The sequence below is a fragment of the Euleptes europaea genome, chromosome 17 (assembly GCF_029931775.1).
Source record: "Euleptes europaea isolate rEulEur1 chromosome 17, rEulEur1.hap1, whole genome shotgun sequence".
Taxonomy (NCBI): domain Eukaryota; kingdom Metazoa; phylum Chordata; class Lepidosauria; order Squamata; family Sphaerodactylidae; genus Euleptes; species Euleptes europaea.
In genome coordinates, this window is record NC_079328.1 from 38,882,746 (window position 1) to 38,900,298 (window position 17,553).

The 17,553-nt window shown below is 43.9% G+C and overlaps 1 protein-coding gene across 3 annotated transcripts in view; it reads right to left on the minus strand.

Annotated features, from left to right (window-relative positions):
* Positions 1–11,791, minus strand: part of ZNF536 (zinc finger protein 536) — a 351,761-nt gene extending 339,970 nt beyond the window's left edge. For all 3 annotated transcript variants that reach the window (XM_056862570.1, XM_056862569.1, XM_056862571.1), the window contains exon 1: positions 11,717–11,791. The gene's annotated coding sequence lies outside the window, so the exon portion shown is untranslated. The remainder of the gene's footprint in view (positions 1–11,716) is intronic.
* Positions 11,792–17,553: the final 5,762 nt, after the last annotated feature.

Consider the following 17,553-nt stretch of genomic DNA (forward strand, 5'->3'; position numbering starts at 1 on the left):
GTCAAAACTGGTTGTTAATTAAACAAGTCATGAAAAATGGGCTATATGTGTGTGTGTATACAACATATATAACATAAGTGTATATGTGTGTGTGTGTGTGTGTGTGTGTCAGATGTTTGGCAGACATATATATAAAGCGTCTGCCAAGCATCTAACTCTGTGGTGACAGAAAACTGCCCTGACAGAATGACAAGTGGAATGATTTATTTTTTAAAAAAAAAAACCGTAAACGTTCAGTAGAAGAAAAAAAAAAGCTTCTTCGTTATTTAACATTTTACTATAACACATTAACATAAACATAGACAACAGGATCTGAAGTTCCACTCAAGCTCTAATGTGCACATGGAACCCTGAATTGTAACACAAACATATGCCCTCTCCTGCCCCAACACTGAAATGGATTGGGAAGCCCATCTTCACATGGACATCCTGAACCAACCGACTGGGTACCTCACATGGTCAGTAAGCTGAAGTCCCCTATCTGCCCTAGCTAGGAATTCCTGCCAAAGGGCTACAATCCAGATAAAGTTTAGCGTGATCAAGTTGCATAAAACCGATGCTGAGCTATCTGAATTATTCCTATAAATACCAATCAGAGGCAGTAATTGCATTTGGATTTCAATCCATTACTAAGATGCTACATTCTAGACCCTTTCTAATGTCTGTCTACTGCCTTTGCTTCCATTCTCTAAGAGGGCACGCGCACAGAGAGTACTGACCTGGTTGCTCCCATTGGAGACTCCCAAAACTCAGAACATGGTACTTGTTTCCATATCGTACAAGAGCTGAAGTATCACCAGGGTTCCCAGCAGGATAACACACTTAAAAGAGTAGACGTGTGAACAGCTTGAGGAAAATGTAAGCAATTAGGAGTTTGGGGGCAGGGAGATAGGGCGTGTGTGGCATCTTGTGCGCCACAATGTCACTTCCTGGTAAAACCTAGATGTGACATTGGGCTTTTACCCATTCTGAGTTTCCTCACATCTAGCTTCTTGTTTCTTGGGGGGGTGTTTCCAGATCTGCACATGTTTTTCTCCCTCTAGTGGTCAATTCAATATAACATCATTTTTTTATCAAGTGCAAAAAGCTGCTGATTTAAACTGTAGGGAGAAATGCTTCATTTAGAGCTGTGTGATGTCGAATCGACCACCAGAGGGAACAAAACACATGCAGAACTGGGGGGAAAAACCCTGAGGAAACAGAAAGTTAGACGCAAGGAAACTGAGAATGCACATTGAGTAGCTCTAGGAATCCCCAGAAACTCTGCAGCAATTCTTAGAGTATAAACTGCTTCACAGGAATCACCCCAGGATACAAGGCTAAAATAGAGGAGAGAACCATGTAACCCCCCCCCCACTAGGGTTGCCAGGTCCCCCATTGCCACGAGCGGAAGCTTCATGGGGGGGTGCAATTCACACGCATGCGCAAAAATGTCCCTACCCGGTTTACCCTGGAAGCAACGGGGATGCTGAAGCATGTCCCTCAAAAAAACTCCATGGAAACCATGGAGTTTTTTGTAGGAATGTACTAGAACATCCCTGTCGCTTCTCAGTTTACCTCGGAAGTGACGAGGATGCTCTAGCACATTTCTCCAAAAATGCTAAGGTTTCCATAGAGTTTTTTGTGGGACCTGCTAGAGCAGGCTTGTCCAAACTGTGGCCCAGGATGGCTATGAATGCGGTCCAGCAAAATCGTAACCTTACTTAAAACCTTATGAATCAGCTATCATTAGTGTTAGTGTATTTTATGTGTGGCCCAAGACAATTTTTCTTTTTCCAGCGTGGCCCAGGGAAGCCAAAATATTGGACACCCCCATGCTAGCACATCCCTGTCTCCTCTGGGATAAACCTGGAAGGGACATTATTTCACCACATGCAGTTGTGCCCGCAGGCAGATCGTCCCCCCTTCAGCTGGCCTACTTCCCCCACCGGTCAGCTGAGGGGCAGCAGGCAGGCTTGCTAACTGGCAGGCAATTGCCCACCATTTACAGTCACCTGGCAACCCCCACCCCACCCACACACACTCTCTTTGGCAGAAGGGTGGAATAAAACAAGTAGAGTTATATTTAGGGTTTCCAGGTCCCTCTTCACCACTGGTGGGAGGCTTTTGGGGCAGAGCCTGAGGAGGGCAGGGTTTGGGGAAGGATTTCAAAGCCATAGAGCCCAATTGCCAACGCGGCCATTTTCTCCAGGTGAACTGATCTCTATCGGATGGAGATCAGTTGAAATAGCAGATCTCCAACTAGTACCAGAAGGCTGGCAACTCTAGTTATACAATATTTTTAAAAATCGCATTCAAGGCCTAGTCCTCAATCTTTACGCTGGAAGGAGATGGAGAACTTTCTTAGTCTTCAGGGTGCCGCAAGATTCCTGTTTGTTTTCGCTGCAATACACCACCTTGACCACCCATCTGGAATTTTTTTAAAAAAACCATAAGCAACACTTAGGGCTTTTGCTCCCTCCCCCCCAATTCCCCCATAGATCCCACAGAGCAGTGACTCAAATGCCCTGGAAGAGGCAAGCTTTCCCCCGGACCTATTGGCCTGTTAAGAAAAAAAATAGGGCCGTAGACATTACCCCAGTTGTTGATTACCTTTAGAAATGTTTTGTGCGAGTTATTTCTAGTCTGAATATGCCAGCTAGCTTTGCTTTCGATCCATTGGGCTGCATTAAAGAGCCATCTGCTATCAGAAATTTTGCAACCATGAAGGTACTTACAGACCACAATAATAATAAAGCAGAACAGTTTAGGTAAAAGAGGCTGAGAATTAGCTCTACATGCTCTGACTTTTAGCTCTTAAAGAGACTTTTTCCATCAATAGTATTTCCAAGGTATGTATTAGTGGGGAGGAATCTTAGCTATACTACCGCTGTTCAAGTCAGTAGGAGCCATGCAGCCAAAAACGAATGCAGTGCTTTAAAGAAAAAACAACCAATACTTATTGCTCACGTACAGTGGGCCCTTTTCAGCCCTACAGATCTTACCCGTTTTTACTGTTGTTTAGTTTCCACAGGAGGATTATTCGTTCGTTTTATGGCTTTAATCGCTTGCCAAATTTGACATTTACAAACCGAGTCCCGTTCCCACTTCCGCCAGTTTTAAACCTGTGTTCTGAGGGGCTCTTGCACTGTATAAAAACTTCACAACGGGTACGGCAGGAGGCTGTGTTTTCTCCCCGATGACAGGGACAGCTAACACCGTTGTGGCGGTCAGATACGAGTCTGAATCCCCACCCTGACACAGAGGCTTGTTGGGTGATTTGGGGCGTTATTCTCTCTCAGCCCTAACCTATCCCACAGAGTTCTTGTTGTGAGGATAATATGGAAGAGATCAGATCCAGTTCCAGGCTTTTAGGGGCAGGGCCCCCTCCCCTCCTCTACCCACCACCAACCCTCCCCCCAAACACACACACACACATACCCTCCTTGAACACATGAACACATGAAGCTGCCTTATACTGAATCAGACCCTTGGTCCATCAGACCGGCAGCAGCTCTCCAGGGTCTCAGGAAGAGGTCTTTCACATCACCTACTTGCCCAGTCCCTTTAACTGGAGATGCCAGGGATTGAACCTGGGACCTTCTGCATGCCAAGCAGAGGCTCTACCACTGAGCCACAGCCCCTTTCTTGTGCTTGGCTCTCGTGGCCCTTTCTTACAAATCCAGAGAAATGCCGGTCGCCTCTTTGGGATCAGGAAGCAATTTTCCTCCAGGCCAGATTGGCCAGGGATCCTGGAGTCTCTTTTGCCATCTCCTGGGCATGGAGTAGGAGTCACTGGGTGTGTGTGTGGGGTGGGAGGTAGTTATGAATTTCCTGCATTGTGTGGGGGTTGGCCTAGATGACCCTGGAGGTCCCTTCCAACTCTACGATTCTGTGATTCCCTTCCACCAACGGTGTTCCTTGTCCCTGCCCGTTTGCCTTTCCCTTGTTGCTTATTAGCCCACGCTTACTAATGCCTGCAGCTCTTTTCCCCAGTGGCACCAGGCAGTGAGCACAGCTGGGGGGACAGTAGAGCACTACTGCATAAATGAGCGTGTGGGGAGGGGGTCAACAGCAGTGGGCCCTGCCCGAAGCACCTGGGCCTCAGCAGCTGCCCCATCTCAGGGTCTGTTGACGCCAGCCCTGGAAAAGGGAACAATCTAACTCCCCACTGAGGGGGAAGTGTGTGTGTGTGTGTGTGTTAAGTGTCATCAAGTTGCTTCCGACTCATGGCGACCCTATGAATCAATGTCCTCCAAAACGGCCTAACCTTAACAGCCTCACTCACTCACTCACTCACTCACTCACACACACACACACACACACACAGAGACTTATTACTGTGAGCAACAAGTGCTACTCTAAAAACTCTAGAAGGCAAGAAAACTATGGCTGTTAATGCACTAGGTATTCCCAGCAATGTATTAAGAGTTTGAAAATGTTGTAAAAAATACTGTTCGCACTTTGTTTGGCCCCTTTAGCTGTGAAGACGTCTTCCGACCATTTTTTAGCCGTGGCATCCAAAAACCCTTTTAAAGCGATGTTTTTTATAACATTTCCAAACTCTTGATACATCGCTGGGAATACCTAGTGCGGTAACAGCCTATTTCTACCTGGGCCCATTTCATGGTGACGCCTGCTGCCTTTGGAGAACTACTCAGAAATAGCACTTGCCAGGCAAATATATTTCCTTTCTTTTGGAATGAAGAGTCCTCCTTAACATTGAGAGCCAGTGTTGTGTAGCAGTTAAGAGTGACAGACTAAGATCTAGTAGGTTCACATCCAGTCTAGGATCTAGTAGGAGGCAGGGCTAACAACCTCCAGGTGGCACCTGGGGATCTCCCGCTATTACAATTGATCTCCAGACAATCAAGATCAGTTCCCCTGGAGAAAATGGCTGCTTTGGAGGGGGGGCTCTATGGCATTATATCCTGCTGAGGTCCCTCCTCGCCCCAAACCCCACCCTCCCCAGGCTCCACCCCCCAAACCTCCAGATATTTCCCAGCCCAGAGCTGGCAACCCTACATGGAAGACTGCTCAGTGACTTTGGGCCACACACACTCAGACTAATTTACCTCACAGGGTTGTTGTGAGGATAAAACGGAAGAGAAAAGAATAATATCATCTTCTTTAGGTCCTGACTGGGGAGAAATGCAGAGTAAATCAACAAACAAACAAACACACATGCAAACACAATTATTTAACTGATAATGCTTTTTTTAAAAAAACTAAGTGCTTCTACACTTTTGGATCTTGCCAGCCCATTCCTGAAGGGGGAAGGGTGACCAGAGGTGTGGTGGCCAGAAGCGATGCAGCCACAGTTCCTCCACAGTGGCTTCCCAGCTGCCGTGGAGAAAATAAAACAATTTAAAATGAAAAATGGGGGAAATGCCCCCATAGAAAACAGCGAGGCTACGCCACCAAAAAAGGTGGCGCGTGGCGTAGCAACGCTGCAACTTGAGGAGGCGTTCCCGGGACGAAAGGGGTTAGGATGCTGCCTAAAGGCAGCTCCATCCCTTGGAATGCCCCCCCCCACACACTGGTGTGGGATCCCACTTCCGCGATTTCGCTCCCTCTGTGGCTGCGCTGGCGGCGGAGCCCCACACAGCGACACGGCTTACAGAAGCTGGCGTGAATGCCTCCTCATGCCAACATAAGTGCCCCTTATCCTGGGATAAATGGGCACTTACGTCAGTGCGAGGTCGCGCCGGCTCCTATGCCGATTCGCCCCCCACTTCAGGATTGCTCCCCAAGATCTGCCTGCTATTTAGTGTATTCAAGATGTATTTTGAATCAGCCAATAAACTTCATAGTAGGCAGCTTGTTAGAGACTTCTCGGATTCTAAACTCAGGAAACTTTTAGATATTTTGACTGCTATTCCTTTCTTAGTTTCCTGCGGCCACGGCATATTGCATCTGGCTGTTTTTCCATTATAAGCTTTCAATAAACTATGTGGCTTCCCACCCACTTCTCAACTCTCTTCTGACTGGTCCTCGCGCTCAGCTGTTTTCTAGGCCAAAGCTGGCTGCAAACTACATCCCATTTACTCTAGAGCCAAGCTAATGGAATCAGTAGGAGAGAGTTGTGGATTGTGGCCTTTGCAATTTTAAATATAAATCTACTAATAAATCCTTCAAATCCAGTAGCAGAAGAGACTCATTACAGACACCCCAAAAATCTGTAGGGATGTTGTTTATATCACCACATTTTTTATTAAAACAAGCAGCACACACAAACAAAACAGAACTAGAGTATTTGTTATTGGTTTCCAAATAAGCTTCCAGTAAGGTGGCTAAAATTTGATCTTAAGCTAAGGGGAAAGTTCTTTTTACCATCGGGGAGGGGTAAAAAAGTATTGTTCACATAAAATGTGTCATCGTGCAAAGAAAAGCAGTCCATTGTTCACTTTCACAGACACAAAGGGGCCATTGTCCTTCTCACACTAAAATATCTTACTGCTCATTTCTGAAACATAAATGACAACAGCAAAAAACTCCAGTGACTCTAAATCATCTTACTTTAAGCTTAGCCAAATTTCCTTTTCAAGCACATCCATTCCTTGCCTCCCCTTTACCATATGAACAGTTCTTAAATAAAATGTCTTGCTAACATGGGGTTGGATCCGGACTAACTTTCCCATCAGCTGAATGGAACTGCCCCCCACACCCCACTGATCTCTACAAAATGCTGCTCCTGAAGAACAGAGGACCCCAAGGAAAAGCAGAAGGGGGCTCCGCAGTGGGAAGAGGGAATCGGTGGAAATTGCCCATTAACGGTGCAATTCTATGCAGAGCGACACCAGTCTAAGCCCACTGAAATTAATGGGATTAGTCACTCTCTTTAGGATTGCACTGTTAGTCTGGATCCAGCCCATGATCAGGACTACCCTAAGTTGTTTCAAAGGTAGCTGGACTCCAGCTTATTATCCCATGATATCCATCCTCTCTACCAGGCTGAGATATTACGAGATGTTTCAGCTACAATCCCTGGGTTTCTTTCTCGAAGCGTACACCAAGAGCACTTTGTCTTCACAGAGGGGACAATTAAGATGGGACATACCAGAGTTAACAGCTCACCCATGGTTTATGTAACAATGACTGATATTTAGATAAGATCAAGTTCCCAAATTCACTGAGTCTTTAAATCTCATTCAAACAATTTCACCCACTGTGAGCACAGAATTGCACTGAAGACTGATCAAATATGTTATGCGCAGATAAATGAACATCCTGCCAGTCTTTATTGTCTTACAGATGTTCTCTTACATCACATCTAGTTTGACCCTCCAAATCCTGTTTCCCCTTAATATAACAACCAACAATAGTTTTAAAGAGAGGTCCGCTGGGATAGAGATACAATTTTGCTCACCATGCGGTTACCGGCTGTAAATCATTGGCTTGCCAAGAGGAGGAGGAGGAGGAGGAGGAGAGGAGGAGGAGAAGAAGAAGAAGAGTTGGTTTTATATGTCGACTTTCTCTACCACTTAAGGAAGAATCAAACCAGCTTACAATTACCTTTCTTTCCCCTCCACACAACAGGCACCCTGTGAGGTAGGTGGGGCTCAGAGAGCTCTAAGAGAGCTGTGACTAGCCCAAGATCATCCAGCTGGCTTCATGTGTAGGAGTGGGGAAACAAATCCAGTTCACCACATTAGCCTTCGCCACTCCTGTGATCGCCGCTCTGCCGCTCTACCATTGTGAACTTAGTGTGTGTAAAGGGCTGTCAAGTATCAGCCAACTTATGGCAACCCCATAGGGTTTTCAAGGCAAGAGACTAACAGAGAGGGATTGCCCTTGTCTTCCTCTGCATAGCGACCCTGGAATTCCTTTGTAGTCTCCCACAATTTGAATATACTAACCAGGGCCAACCCTGCTAAGCTTCTGAGATCAGACGAGATCGGGGATAGCCTGGGCCTGGGCTGTCCAGGTCATGGCACCATCGTGAACTACCCCTTGGTAAGCGGTCATCTGCTTTCATCCTTTGCCCTCAAAGCAACTGATGGCAAGCCAATCATCCCTTCCATTTTACAGGTGGTATTGGTTCCAGCCAGATATTCCACTAGTGGAAAAGGGACCACCAAAAAGGCTATGCTGATGACTGTGAGACCTGTATGGGCAAAAATCACATCGGATGGTGTGTATACTAAGGAAACAAATTAGATAAGTTAGATGATGACTGGAAGAAAAAAATGGCGGCTCTATCTAACCAAGAGGTGCCTAAGAGTTAGCACCTAAGGGTATACACATCATAGTCCTCCGAAATCTATGTCAAACATACCACCTACCAAGTCCCACCATATTTCTTGCATCTAATAAGTTTCTCTTTGTGGACATTTTCAGATCTTGAGAGAGAGCATGTTTTCAAAGGAGAATAAAAAAGAATTATGTGTGTAGCTGCTTACGGTAAGTAAATTGTTACAGAATGCAACGATCCTTATTCTTATGATAAGGGCAAATCAGAAGGGGTCGATACTTCTGTTCACACACTTTGCACACACCTTGATGCCTTTCAGTTAATTCAGGGTGATGGTGCAGTACAGAAGGGATATCAAGAGAGTTTCCCCATTTTTAAAGTTGATCACTTAAAACTAGATTAATTGGATGACAACAGAGGAGGAAAAAAATGTAAATAAAATAAATGCTTAGTTACATGGACAATTTCACAAGCAGCATGGTACAATTTTTTTACACATAAGATTACTACCAAAATGGGTCTGTTCAAGATCAGGAAAGATAAACACTTTTTTTCCCCATTAAAAATGAAGCGGTAGAGTAATTTGATTATAGCTACAATCAGATACTGCATTCTGGAGGAGAACAATGTCTTTGAAACTACACAACTCTCTGGCTCCATAACTGTGATTTGCACATTTAGAATGATAAATTTAAAAGCTATCAATAGTAAATCAATTGCAGGTATAGCAGATAAAACTGGAATAATTCATCATATCGGTATACTGAAAACACAAAGAGGACAGGAAGGTAATGGAAGGCTTTGACGGTAATTTGAAATCTGGTTTTAGGTTTTTCCAAGGACAATCCTTTCCACAAAAGTTGAACATATACATTAAAAGCCATCCATCAGCACATCTGATCCAAATATACTAATGATTTTTATTGGTCAGATCTTGAAAGAGAGGTTTATTTTAATGGAGTATGCATTAATTAACCCAGCATGTATTATCTCACAGCCTATCTGGCCAAAAACTTTCATTTACACATGTTTATTGTGAAATGTTTGCATTCCCAACATCTGAAGCCCACACACAGATTATTTCATACTTCTCTTCTGAGCACTTAACAAAAGTTAAAAGAAGTTATTGTTTTTGATTAATGCGTTTAAAAAAAAAACGTTTCAAAAACCAGATGCTCAGAAGAAACACATTCTTCATTAAAACATCGAAGAGGCATTCATATGAAAATGAAGTACTTAAAACAGAAGTTATGCAGGACTGGTTTGTGATCACTTGAGGTATTCCACGGAGAATGAACTTGGTCAGCTTCTCCACAAGACTCCCATTAGAGTTTCGGTATTATTTTTTTAAACAATATAGCAACTGATTTAACTTTTATCAATTTTTTTAGAAAATGAAAACCACAGTAGATACACAGATATGCAGGGTGGTGTGTCACAGATGGGAGTTCTAAGGCTGTGGTTGTCATCTTTTGATTAAGAAAAGGAAATGATTTCACTAAAAAGACATTCCTCTTGTGTTGTTTTGTTTTAACTGAGTTTGTACTTTCCACCGTACTGGACATATTTATTGAGTCCCATAAGTTACTTCACGGTTACCAACATCAGCGTAATCTCAACAAACTATCTTTTTTCTTGCCAATTATCTAAATATCATAACTATAAAATATCTTAAAACATTCTCCGTCGTGTAAACATCTTAGCTACAAAGTCTTAAGTGTAAACAGTAACGCAGCATCAGAACGGTTTTAAGCGATGTTATAAAAAAAAGCTGCTCTTAAAAACTAAACAAAAAATGTAAAGCTTCCATCTGGTTTATGATTTTTCCACTGCATAACTGCTGCCGTGTGCCAGTTTGCGGCACCAGGGCTTGCTAAAGAGATTTCTGGGGTCACAGAGAGAAGGGGGGGGGGGAAATCACAAAGAACACAACTTTAATGGCTGGATTTTTCTCCCCATTTCACTCCCACTGCCCTGATGTGGCTCAAACAGAATTAAGAGAAGAGAGTAGAAAAGACATAATTTTTTAAAGAATTTTTTTTTCAGGCAGCCTGTTCAAAGGAGAACCATTTGCACGAAGATTAATGTTTTGCAAAAGGTGTCATTTAAGCAATTATAGCCAGTTCCTTTGCAACTCTATACCCATAACCGCCATCACCAAACTGAAGCGACTTTATGCTTCTTTACAATCTGTATACACACGCTTAAATATAGACAGTAAATTGCAGGCTTGAGAAGGGGAGGGGGGAGAAGGGAGAGAAAGGAAAGGGGAGGAATAACTTTTCAGGCTCACTTTGCAAAACCCCGATTTAAATCTAAGGGGATATTAATTTAGAAAATCCCAAGGACTTTCCCACTGATCCCAAAGACCAGGGGAAGCCACATTACACATTTAACTTTTCTGCAGGGAGTTGTTAAGACGGAAACGTGACGCTTGACTCATTCCGAGCAAAGAAACCCATTATCTAGAAGTCCAAACCAAAGACTTGCAGCGCTAGGGAATAAACGCATAGGTTGGAGGCAAATCAGCCGCATGAAATCCCAAACCGTGACATGATGCCGGTGTTGGAGGGACATGACCCTGCATTACAGGCTAATATTCCAGTGCAAATATTGAAAACGGTGGTACCGGGCAAGTGTGCCGAAACTTTGGACATTTAAGGCACTATCATAGAATCATACAGTTGAAAGGGGCCATACAGGCCAACTAGTCCAACCCCCTGCTCAATGCAGGATCAGCCTAGAGCACCCCTGGCAAGTGTTTGTCCAGCCTCTGCTTAAAGACTGCCTCTAGTGAGAGGGAGCTCACCACCTCCCTAGGTAGCTGATTCCAGTCGAACAACTCTTATTGTAAAAAAATGTTCCTAATATCCAGCCGGTACCTTTCCATCCACATTAGGAAAATCAAACCATCAGACTCTTAGGAACTGGAGTCTTCTCCCTCTCTCATAATACTAGAACGCGGGGTCATCTGAAGCTGGAGGGTGAGAGATCCAAAACAGATAAAAGGAAGTATTTCTTCTCACAACGCATAGTTAAATTGTGGAACTCCCTGCCCCAGGATGTGGTGATGGCTGACAACATGGAATGCTTGAAGAGGTGAGTGGACATGTTCATGGAGGAGAGGGCTATCCATGGCTACTAGTAAAAATGGATACTAGTCATGATGCCTGGCTACTAGTAAAAATGGATACTAGTCATGATGCCTGGCTACTAGTAAAAATGGATACTAGTCATGATGCATACCTATTCTCTCCAGGACCACAAGAGAATGCCTATTATATTAGGTTCTTTGGACCACAGGCAGGATAATGCAGCTGCAGTCTTGTTTCTGGGCTTCCTAGAGGCACCTGGTTGGCCACTGTGTGAACAGATTACTGGACTTGATGGACATTGGTCTGATCCAGCATGGTCTTTCTTATGTTCTTATGTAGCTTTCTATGTGCTCAATAGTAGGTTGAGGATCAGTGCGTACACCCAGAGTCCAGGAAGTTCAGAGCACAAAACATGACACCAGGGCAAAGCAGTGTAGCATTTTCTCACCTGGAGCATACAGAAAGTTGTGGTGTCAGTAGTCTGTACACATGATGAGAATGGCCAGATGTCCTCCAAGAAAATTCTGCTTCAGATAAGATCTTAGAGCAGGTTACTTAATCGCTCTGCCTCAGTTTTCCCCATCTGTGAAAACAGAGAAATACATTCAGTTTTGAGACAAACGGCTCTTGTTCACCTATTACTTGCCATACTTTAGCAGCCTGATAGCCCAGCCTAGCCCGATCTTGTCACAGCTTGGAAACTAAGCAGGGTTGGCCATGGTTAGTACCTGGATGGAACACCACGAAGAAAGACAGGGGTTGCTATGCAGAGGAAGGCAATGGTAAACCAACCCTGCTTATCTCTTGTCTTGAAAACCCCATGGTCCTAGGGTCAACATGAGTTGGCTGTGACTTGATGTGTGTGTGTGTGTGTGTGTGTGTGTGTGTGTGTGTGTGCCATCAAGTCACAGCTGACATATGGTGACCCCACAGGGTTTTCAAGGCAAGAGACAGTTGGAGGTGGTATGCTATTGCCTGCCTCTGCATGGGCAGAGAGAGTTCTGAAAGAACTGTGATTGGCCCAAGGTCACCCAGCAGGCTTCATGTGGAGGAGCAGAGAATTGTACCCGTTTCTCCAGATTAGAGTCTGCCGCTCTTAACCACTACACCATGCTGGCTCTCTTGAGACCTGATGGCATACAATTATTATTATTAGTCCAAACTTTAACATGCCAATAAGGCTATATTAAATGACAGCCAATCCTGACCTGGACTGCCTGGGCTAGCCTGATCTCTTCAGAGCTCAGAAACTAAGCAGGGTAGGCCCTGGTTAGCACTTGGATGGGAGACCACCAAGGAATACCAAGGTTGCTATGCAGAGGAAGGCAATGGAAAACTACCTCTTTTAGTCTCTTGCCCTGAAAACCCTACTAGGTCACCATAAGTCGGCTGTGACTTGACGGCACTTTACACACACAAAGGACAGCCAAATACAGAGCACCATGGTGACTGCTGGCGGTAGGCTCAGCCGAGTACCACATGGCAACTTCATTTGTTTTTTTGTTGTTGTTTTTTGGCTAAATGTCCTAAAAGAAAAACGCTGGATAACCATGCGGCAAAAATGCTCTTTGTGCTTGACACAGGCTTGGATCGTATAACTCCCCTTCGCAAGGGGAAGAGTCTTGCTCGAGAGGAAATAAATTCTTCCTCTGGAAGAAGATTCCTCATTGAATGGAAAGAAGTTGTTGGTTTCAACCTATAGCGTTGCAGCCTTCTTGAATTAATAAACGTTTTAAAGTGGTCTTCAGGGGGATTTGAGTTGTATGCTCTATCCAACACTTGTTCCGATATACCTGAAATATTGAACACACGGGGGGAGAGAGAAAGAGAGAGAGAGAGCTGTTTGCAGGTGCAAAATAGGAAGCCATAAATTACCTCCAGAAACGCAGAAGCAAACTCACCATATTAAGTTTTACCGCATTACTTGTACTTCAGAGAGTTTACATGTCTTAAGTTTTACGTGACTTGGTGAAAGCCCAGAAATTCTTGTTTGGGGCCAATCCAGGACTTATTTCACGTACAGAAAAAAACTACTGTTTTCCTTTTCCTTTTTAACTAACTTGTGGAGTATGCAAGCTTTCCTCGTTGGCGGTGGATTTTAAGGTCATAAACTTGGACATTTGCTGAAGTCACAATTCAAACAGAGTCGTGCATTTAAATCTGCAGTACTCAGTCTTAGTTAATTACATGAGCCATCCAGTCAGGGAACAAAAACAACACTTGACAGAACGGATCAAAATGTATATAGATGAATATACAATTCAGAAATTTATGCTGCGTTGGTTACTTTTAAGAGTTATGCGCTATTGTTTGTACCCCTGATTGGATGACTAACTGACCGACGCAGCAGAAATTCTGAATTGTATACTCAAGTTGTCGTTCAACTTGTTCTTCTCGCAGCCTCAGAGAGCTCCCCAGCACAGCCAGTTGGGTGGGCGGGAAGGGGGGGAAACGCATGAAGTTGACACAACCAATCGTTAAAGAGAATCAGTTGTCAAGTTCCAACAAAATCAAGACGTATTCACTGCAGATTTTTTTTTTACAAGCGAGGGTGGAATGACATTTTCGTGATTGGACTGTGAATGTGTAGCCAAATATTTGGAAAGTACAAATAATCGCTTCTTTAATATGATAATAAGAAAAATAGGGGCCCTCCATGCTTACTAACATTTCAATCCTAAACAGAATTATGCACGTTGATTTCAATGAAAAACGGCCAATTTGCACATTACAGAAAAGACAACTGGGTTCGGGGTCCGCACATCATGTCCTATGCAACAGTCACATGCTACTTGTGGGTTCTCAATTCCCATGTGCACAGTGTTCAATTCAGATTTTGCCATGTGTGGAGAAGGGGTCTTCCCCACAGTGCTGTTTTTCTGAACAGGAATGGTTCTGGAGACATGTTACTGGGCCCGCAGGCACAACTCATGTGTACACTTGCAATTTCCCCCACAGACCAGTCAGCACCCTCCCATCAATGATTTCAGGTCAGGAAAATGGAGGGGGGCCAAGGCCCCTCTCCTCGCATGTCGCAGCCACAATCCAAATTGAGCACCTTGCACATAGGACTTGACGAGAACCTGCAACTTACGTGTCATTGGTCAAAACGTTATGTTCACTGTAATGTATGAACTGGGGTTACTAGATGGGTGTAAGTGTTTATGTAAGCAGGTGCAGCTTTTCTTATCTTCGTGTGACAAGAAGCCCTTAAAATAAATATAAAATTTTACAGGAACCCTGCCTTCCTTTGTGTGTGGTCATGTTGGGTTCAGATTGTGTCCTCCTTATCATACTCTAAGCTGATAAGTGCTCATTAGTCAAGAAAAGGTGTACATGTAGGGCTGGATTTAAACATTGTTTTATGTATTTATTTAGCACATTTGTGCTCCTACCCTTCCTTCAAGTGAGGCATCTATTGGTTTCCTTGCCTTCATGTTACCCTCGCAAAAAACCTCTGTGAGGTAGGTTAAGCTGAGAAACAGACTGGCCCAAAGTCACTCAGCAATCTTCATGGTACAGTACGGATTGAAACCTCAATCTTCCAGATAGGGTTGCCAACCTATAGGTACTAGCTGGAGATCTCCTGCCATTACAACCGATCTCCAGCGGATATAGGTCAGCTCACCTGGAGAAAATGGCCTCTTATTGCACTGAAGTCCCTCCCCTCCCCAAACCCCACCCTCCTCAGGCTCCGCCCCAAAACCCTCCCACCGATGGCAAAGAGGGACCTGGCAACCCTACTTCCAGATCCTATTCCAATCACTACACCAAGCTGGCTCAACCTGTGTACCTTTGTATCTAACCTTTGTATCTAACCTTTGCATCTAACCAGAATGCGGTGTTTAACTGCAATACTCTGCACAATGGAAGAAAGAGGGCAGTGAGCTCCTGAGCTTACTGCCAAAAAACGTTGGTGCATGTTTCTTTTCCATAACCGCAGTGTCATGCTACATCTGAATGCAGCCTTCGAGAAAGAAAGGGAAAGCTGTGAGAGACCCATTACAAACGCTTTGCCGCCCTGTAAACCTGTCAAGCGTTACCGCAGACGTAACTGATTGACAAACCACAATGCTTTGATTTATTAGGCACACATCTGGTCAAATACTGCAAACCGCCACACACGAACGTGGCTGCCCCTACTCCCAAAGATGGCCATAATGAAAAATGACTTCTCTGGGTGATCCTAACAAAACGCACAAATCTCAAGGGAAACAAAAATTAATTTGGCAGTTTGATACTGCAGTCCAAGCTCTGCTCACGACCTGAGTTCAATCCCAACGGAAGTTGGTTTCAGGTAGCGGGCTCAAGGTTGACTCAGCCTTTCCATCCTTCCGAGGTCGGTAAAATGAGTACCCAGCTTGCTGGGGGTAAAGGGAAGATGACTGGGGAAGGCAATGGCAAACCACCCCATAAACATAGTCTGCCTAGTAAACGTCGGGATGTGCTGTCACCCCATCGGTCAGGAATGACCCGGTGCTTGCACAAGGGACCTTTACCTTTTTAAACATCCATAGAAAAGAGACAAGTTAAAGGTTCCAAAATCTATACCCCATAAAAAGCAGTTTCGCTTCTTGACTCCAAATAATTTGCATAAATCTGGCTGGCACTCCTTTTTTACGTAATTGCTAATAAAGTTTAAGTGGGGCTATTATTATTTTTCTTTTCTTTTTGCAAAGCCCTTTCTGTATCACTATTGTCACCTTCAGATCTCAAATGCAACTGGAGTTATAATTACATTTTTAAAAATAGCATTAAAATGACATTAAGGGTCATAACTGGAGCTTCTTATACTTAGGCACAGACCTTCTAAGATTAGCAGCAGGTTTCCCACATGGTTCATTTGGTAGATACCTTATTAGATACCCAGATATTACACATTAGAAAACTCATTCCCATCATTGGCACCCATCTCTGTTCTTCAACTGAATTTGTCCGCATAAAGGCAAAAATAAGGAGACAAGGCTTCCATCTGGGGTCTGTTTGCAGAAAAGTGAATTGTGCACCTTTTCCAGTTATGTTCCTCAAAAAAAAACCCTACCCTTAAAATATGGTCCTATTTTAGTATATCCTGACCTGGCTAGCCTGGTCTTGCCAGATCATGGAAGCTGAGCAGGATCAGCCCTATGGTCCTTGGATTCGAGACCACCAAGGAAGTCCAGGGTTTCTATGCAGAGGCAGGCAATCGCAAACCACCTCTGTTTGTCCCTTGCCTTGGAAACCCTATGGGGTCGTCGTAAGGCAGCTGTGTCTGATGGCACTTTCTGCCACACCAGTGCCAACCACAGATGTCTGCAATTGCACTATCAGCTGCTCTGCTAAGGCCATGTCTGAATGTACCCTTTTAAAAGAAGAGGAGCTATGATTTCAATGGAGCAGGGGGCAACCCCATACTGACACAGTTCTAGGATGTTCTTTTAGTACTGGTGAACTGGATTTGGTTCCCCACTCCTACACACAAAGTCTACGGTTGCATTTGAACGTCTCTTGCCTTGAAAATCCCATGAGCAGTCACTGCAAGTTGGTTGCAACTCTACAGCCAAAAAAAAATCTTAGTGCAACAGTTAAAATTTTAAATCCAAGATACAGCTTAAGGGAAATCAAAGTTGTCTTTTTATTTATCTCATTTATTTAGAACATTTTTATGCCACCTTTCCACCCAAGTTACTGTCGTCAAGGCGGCCAGCAATCAAAACCACTAAACAAGGTTTTAAAAACACATATTATAAAACCAATTAAAAAACACAATTGTTTATATCTCAAACCACATAATAAGGAATGAGGGTCAGTGACGGAATGCCAAGAAAACAGATAAGTCTTCACCTGCTGCTGGAAGACAACGATTGCTCCCCTCAACCTACCAGAAGCAACAAACTATGGTATCCGTGATGTAGTCCTTAATCCTATAAGGTGACAGTAATTTCTACAAAATAGCTATTCTTGGCAACTTTCAAGGGTCTCCTTATAAGTATTGGTTGCCCAAAACGATAATGGTTGATTTGTCTTTACCCAATGCATTTTTCACCTACATACATAAGGATATAATGTTTAACACAGAACACAAAACGTCCCTTACAAGATTGGGCCAGGCAAAGTGAAAGAAAGTTTTTTACAAGAGCAAAACAAAATCATTGCAACATCTGACCACTCAACCAATATATGCGTGGTGTAGACATATCACCAAGATGGAATGATCTTGACAACGGTTACTTGTCAATGGGAGCCAATTACCGCTAGCTTCAAAGCCCTTAATAGCCCCAAAGTCCTCTTCACATGCTATTCTTT